The following is a 7367-nucleotide window of genomic DNA, read 5'->3' on the forward strand; positions in this document are numbered from 1 at the left end:
ATGCTATTGCTACATTAGATATAGTTGATAGGTCAATATACTTGAAGAAAACATGCTTTTCTTACATTCAACACATTGAATTTAGATTCAGTAACAGCATAATGCACTACATACATCAGCACTAGAAATGAACACGACAGACTTCAGATATCCTTTCCTCCTCTGTCGCCTACTGTGGCCAGGGTGTCACCGCCATGTTCCCTGATGCGTATCGGCGTCTAATGTGACAGACCGTGACCTGCGTATCAATCGCGACTCATGTGTGAAGGTCATCTAAGTTTATCAAGTAACTGATCACTCACAAGCTTCGTCCCATGTGCACAAGGTGTCCGACAGGAGAAACGTGGAGAAACATACATTCATAGAAAAATGCTGACAGTAAAACAACAGATAACATGTGTATATACCTCCAAGTGTCATCTACACACATACTCCAATGAACTCACACAAAGTGAATATCATTTCTTATTTTTTTTGTTTAACTATTTTGAACCGCGAAGGATCTTCATTTTAATAACAGTGACTTCGTGTTTACAGACAGCCATATAACATCCAGCTCTTTCGCGAAATAAAATGGTTCCCCAAAAGGACAGTTGACATGAGAGAATTTATGATCCAATTGCTACATTAAGAATTGTAGTTTGATTTAAACAAATAGATTCAAATACAAATGCAATATAATAATTAGACGAGAAAGGTCTGTAAGGAACTATGTGAGAAAGTCCGGCACAGTTACGGCGCTTCGTAATACATTCGCATCAAGTACAAGCCATAAAATTGGCCGACATCATACACATTGTTACATTCAACACATTGAATGTATAGACTGAGCAACAGTAGAATGCACTACAGACATCAGCACTAGAAATGAACACGACAGACCTCCGATATAATCTAAAAGTTAAACGAGACTTACCTGTAAGTTGAAGGTTGACTGTGGTTCTATCAGCTAATCTTAAGTAATGGAGGGATTACATGAGATTGCAATGCGCATGCGCGAGTCAGACTTTAAAGTACGAGTGTGTATCAGAAATATTACTTATACCCAGAAAAAAGGTGGGAATCCACGGGAGGGCATGTAATCCCTCCATTACTTAAGATTACCTGATAGAACCACAGTCAACCTTCAACTTACAGGTAAGTCTCGTTTAACTTTTAGATTCTATCAGCTAATCTCATAATGTTCGAGATTCCATGAGATTTTAAAGACTGATATACACTCGTATGAGCTGGGAATACACCATAAATGGAAACCTTTATTCCAAATATGAAATAAGAATGGCAACGTTCAAAAGAGTTTTTATTGTTAAATGTATTGTTCTCAAATACAATGACAGTGAAGGTAGCTACCCTTGACAATATAACCATCATAAGTCGCACATAAACATTGTGTACACTGACTTAAAAGTACATTGCATTGACTGACAAGTCCTGCCAGCTTTTCCAACCCAGCAATATTTACTCAATCACACTGCCCAACACTGCTGATTCAAACAGACCTCTGTCCTCTACAATAGGCTTGTGATAGAATGTGGCAAATGTTCTCTCTGATGACCAATCAGCCTTTTCCAAAATGTTTGAAATGGGTACAGATGCACACCTCGCTGCAGAGGTGGAGGCAGCACGAACACTATGGGCTTTAAATACCTGAATGTCCACACCAGACTTATGAAGTCCGAGTTTTGTCCATCTCGCCAGTGTGTCTCTTGACACTGCCTTGTGAGGCCTAATGTAAGTTATAAATAGCTGTGTAACCGATCCTCTGATGCTCTCAGTTCTGCTGAGGTAACACTTCAAAGTGTTCAGTGGGCAAAGTGACTCGTCATGAGAATAGGCCCTGACTTCAAATGGTTTAGGCAATCTACCTGGTCTAGACTGCTTGACTAATTTGTCAATATGAAATGTAAACAAAGTATCATCCTGACTCCTTGTCATAAGGTGTATATCTAACAAGTGTAAGGTCTGACCTCTCTGGGCAGACACTAATGAAAGCAACAATACTAACTTGATAGTCAAATCCTTTAAAGATAAATCTTTCAGCGGTGTAAGCTTCTGAACAAAACGCAAAACATCTGTCACACTCCACATCTCTGTATAACGTGGTTTTGGTGGCAACATCTCGAAAACACCCTTCAGAAACCGACACACTACAGGGTGTGATCCACAAGGTCTATCGTCCAAATCAATAAATGTTGATAACGCACATCGTGCTGTGTGTATAGAACTGTAACCAAGTTTTTGGTTCAATAAACACATAAAAAAGTCCAACACCTGTCCTAGATGTGGTCTAGTAAAATCAATTTCCCTTTCACAACAAAAGAGTCTCCATTTCCGGATATATGTAGCGTACTGCTTCCTGGTGCCAGAACGCCACGAACTGATGATGACACTGGTTGCATCCGAAGAAATGCCTCTGTCTGCGCATATTTGCCGGAGAGTAGGAAAGCTGTCAGATTCAGTCTCTTTCCTAGCGGGTGAACCTTCCCGTCCAGTGACGTCACCACAGTCTTCCCTTTGGGCAACTTGACAGGCCTACAACAGATCATTTTGATTAATTGCGAAAACCATGACTGGGTTGACCATAGTGGAGCAATAACAAGAGCATCTGCTTTATCTGACTGTATTTTCTGCAAGCACTTAGACAAGAGACAAAAAGGTGGGAAGCAATAAATTAGCTCTTTTGACCATGACAAACTGGAGGCATCTACAGCTTCAGCTTCAGGCTCTGGCCGCCAACTGACAAACCGTGGAAGCTTCGTGTTTAAACGTGAAGCAAACATATCTATGGCTGGATTCACACCAAAGTGTTCAAGGATTTTCTGAAACACAGTTTTTTCCAAAGACCACTCAGTTCGCTCAGAAAAATTTCTTGACGCTCTGTCAGCTTCAACATTTGTCAGTCCCGGCACATGAGCCACTGTCAACCACACACTATGTTCTATACACCAGAACCAAATTTCCCTTGCAAGATCATTACAAACTTTAGATTTTGAACCTCCCATAGCTTTTAAGTAAGCCACTGCTGTAGTATTATCACATAAAATGTGGACATGTTTTCCTTGAAACGACTCAGTCAGTGAGAAAGCTTGAAGGGCTTGATAGACAGCTTTCATTTCCAAGGCATTAATATGGAGCTGCTTCTCCTGGAGTGACCATCGCCCTCCTATAGACTTATTGTTATTACAAGCCCCTCATCCTAATAGACTAGCATCAGTACTAATTTCCATATCTGGCTCGGAGGAAGTTGTAATGTGTTTCTCAGCACCCATGGCATTGTCCTTCCACCATTTTATTTCCTGCTTAGCATCCTCTAATAATACCATCATTGCATCAAAGTCACCATAATTATCTTGAAGTGCCTCCGTTTTTTCCCTATCTAGTTGTCTGTAGTGCAGTGGTCCGAAAATGACAGCATGGAATGTGCTTACAAATAGACCTAGCAACTGAGCCACTGTCCTTACAGAACATTGTTGCTGAGTCAAAACTAAATTACATTTAGTTTGGATAGCCTGAGCTTTGTCATCCGGTAAAGCCAGTGTCATTTTCTCTGAGTTAATGTGGAAACCAAGAAATTTTATTCTAGTAGATGGTTCTAAAACAGATTTCTCAAAATTAACTGTAAAGCCAAGTGAACTGAAGGCTCTTGACATTTCGCATACTGAAACTGAACAGTTTTCTTTTTTTGTTGCTTGAGTGAAAGAATCGTCAATATATCCGAGGCACTGATTACCTTGACACCTGAGATAGGAATAGACTGGTTTCAGTATCTTAGTGAATACCCGAGGGGCACAAGCTAAGCCATTCGGCATACATGTAAATTGATAGAGACCATTTCCCCATCTAAATCTGAGATACTTTCTGTGTGCAACATGGACATTTACTGAATAGTAGGCATTTGTCAAATCTATGGATGCCATGTAGACATTTGGAGTGATCATGTCCAACACATTCTGCAAGCTTTCCATTTTAAAGTGGTGATATTGAACATATTCATTGAGCTGTTTCAAATTTAATATTAGTCTGTATTTTCCACTACTCTTCTTTCTAATAAAAATATTTGAAACAAACTGATCAGCAGTCTCCTCTGCTGGTTCAATAACATTTTGTTTGAGTAAGATTTGAATTTCTTCACTAATGATAGCACTTTCTTGTAGATTATTTCTAATTTGATGAGGTTCAAACAATTGTTTTGGCTTTTCAATAAAGTCAATTATGAGACCCTCTATGACATTCAATATAAAAGGATCCTTTGTTAGTTTCTCCCGCTCATGTAAACATGAAGATAATCGACCAGCCATAAAATCAACATTTGAGCAATCAGACATAGCAAGGTACTCACCTACCTGGCCATCATCTGTTGTCTGTGTACAGCCATCTATTGCTTGGCCGACTTTCCCCCTCCTCTTTTTTCGGAGAACTTGTTCCAGCGGCCTCTGCCGTTCCCTAAAAAAGGCGTACCATGGAAATATCTGCCTCTGCCACGGACTCTCGCCCATCTATTACCACCATATAGATAGGGTTGATATCTATGCCAACCACGGCCTCTTCCATGTCCATAACTAGTAGTCTTGTGACCAAGTCGAGTTGACATAGCAATGTCTTTCAAGTGTTTGGCCACATCCTCCCCGAATAGGTAATCTGAACTTGTCGGAGCACTTGGGGTACACAGTGCACGATAGTGATCATTCAACTGTGGTTTTATCAGTTCCTTCCTTCTGAGGTTTAATTCTCTATGGACATAAGCCGACATCGTAAGTGAGTCACTCAACTTGGAAACAATATCTCTGAACAAAGTGGCTGGCACCTCTTGCTTGTGAGCAATTAAACTGTTCAGTGTATTTGTCACCGCTATGGTCGACTTTATCATTCCACTCTGGACACGCTGCATTTTTACGTCCATCAAACGTGTGTCAGATTGCAGGGAATCCCATATTAGCTTGTTTATTTCGGGCGTGTTCAAATCAGAACAGTTAGCTGGCTTTTTCAGGTCTTTTAGTTTCTGTGCGATGACCGCGTCATCAAACTTGGTAGTGAATACCTGATGAACCAATTCAGCCAGTTTGGTGTCAATTGGGTCCCCATCAGTCGTTGTTATCGGCAGAGTTTCTCTGATGAGGTTTACAACTTCTAAACCGGAAGGATCGGCACTGATTTCGTCATGCTCATGCACGACTTCCTCGCCACTAAGTAGTTCTGTTGCTATGTCAACAGTCCCCGTTTCGTAGATTTTCGCAATATGTGCCTGACTTGGCGGAATATAATCATCATCATCATCATCATAAATAAAATTCTGCTCATCATCGTAAGCGTAATCTTGTGTAAGGGTGTCAATTCTGCCTTCAAAATCAGACATTCTCTTTTCCATGCGTTCGTTCATCTTGCGAAATTCGTCAAGCAAAGTCCCAGAAGATGAGGGGAAGTATGATCTGCTTGAGAAGTGGCAGAAGCCGTCGATGTTGACGGTTTAGGGGATTTAGTGGCTTTTTGTTTCCCTACAGAGGATTTAGACACACCCGTGTCGACAGGACGGGGACTTTTCAACACGGCCTCAGCCATTGTTTTGACTTGTGGAAAATTCGAGCGTAATTTACGCTTAGATGTACTTAGTAGCAAGTTAATAATAACTTTACTCTGTCAGATACTATGACCACACAGTGTAATTATACACTGTCTGATAGCAAATGAGTTGAAAATTGTCCCAACTCTAAATGCGTCTACACTCGCTAAAAGCGCGGTTTGCACTGACTCGCGCATGCGCATTGCAATCTCATGGAATCTCGAACATTACGTGATTATCTGATAGAATCTCCTCCTCTGGCACCTACTGAGGCCAGGGTGCCAGGAAGCTTCGTATGACGTGCACCAGGTGTGTGACAGGAGGGAGATGTCTCGCTGGTACTGCTGGCTATAGAAGCCAACCTTCAGCCAGTAACGTTTGTAATTTAAGGACAGTTTGAATTGCATTTTGCAGAAGATACGGTGTTAGTAGGAACAAAGTCCGAGGTTCCACAACATATCTCAAACTTTAGACCAAGGTTATTGCAAGTGTGGAGACGAAAGTCGTAATATTTGGCAACCCCCCAAAATACTACAATTTTAAATTTAAAAAAGTGTTCATACTAGTAAATCATCTTTGTTATGAACAGTAATTAAGAAATACTTTCCAAACGATGTCAATTCAAACAGAAATCGACATAAAGTGATATCATTCGTTCTTGATGGAAAATGCAATTTGCAGTCAGACGAATACCAGCTGAATTAATTTAATGTTAATGTTTGTATCGTCCGAGTTTTTATACGAAATGCAGAAGGCGCAGCAAAATAAGGGCGTACACTGATTATGTTAATCTTTTTAAAGGGTATTGCTTGAAGGCAACAAAATGATTGGCAATAATGCCCAGGACTAATGTCACCATATAAAATATTTCTCTTTCAAGACTTTTTGTTACAAAAAGTACAAAATTCCTGCTGTCTGTTTGCATTATTAAACGAGACCATGTTAATGTTGGCTGAACAAGTTCACGATTTGTTGTATTATTTACTGTAATAACTAATATGATCATCCTGGATTTACGGACCGTCATCTAAATATTGTGGCGTGGTTGTAAAAGGTTTAAAAAACAATCAGGACAGGTGGTTTGGTAACTACACTCACGAGCAAAAGAAACTATAAGATATGACAATCATTGACGAAGAGACAGGAGAGTTGAGAAATGATATTTGTAATTGATAAATTTAATGTTTTGTACTAACATACTATGGTAGTCAATGGTAGGTTGGTAACATAAAGTGTACAAGTGCAAAATCATGAGGATGGGGTAAGTTGTCATGTATTCCATCATTCAATGATGCATTTACGTATGTTTGTCATAAATGTTGTCAGTATCGTATGTGCACACAACGGGCATGAATAGAGGCCCTCCCTCGACGGTAAGCGGAGGACGGAATGTCTTGAGATGGAATGTAGCGTGCTTGCAGTACACCTTGTCTAGTCATCCCAGGAACCTGTCTTGCTCACATCCCAAATGATCCCACACATGTTTGATTGGAGACACGTCAGGGATCGGTCTGGCCATAACAGCGTTCGCATTGTTGGCATTGAGAATGTTCATGCTGATTTGTGCTGTGTGTGATCGGGCGTTGTCTTGGTGGAATATGGTCCGTGTTTTTTTTGTAGGTACGGGAATACAACTGGGCGTCGAGGTTGAAAGGCACGTCTGTTGTCGTAGTCTCCTCGATGTAGTTCTCCGACTGACATGATGTCCAAGGGCAGTTGCTGACAATGACGTCACTGTGACGAATCTGTTCCTCAGGCGTATGACGTGTAAATACTCTTGATTGGAGTGTGGTACAACCCACAAATCTTG

At 40.6% G+C, this 7367-nt stretch overlaps 1 pseudogene; it reads right to left on the reverse strand.

The window, feature by feature from the left end:
* Positions 1 to 4375: 4375 nt before the first annotated feature.
* Positions 4376 to 5760, reverse strand: LOC139473057 (uncharacterized; annotated as a pseudogene).
* Positions 5761 to 7367: the final 1607 nt, after the last annotated feature.

This window comes from Haliotis cracherodii, unplaced genomic scaffold (genome assembly GCF_022045235.1).
Source record: "Haliotis cracherodii isolate W230 unplaced genomic scaffold, xgHalCrac1.p SCAF_26, whole genome shotgun sequence".
Lineage (NCBI taxonomy): Eukaryota > Metazoa > Mollusca > Gastropoda > Lepetellida > Haliotidae > Haliotis > Haliotis cracherodii.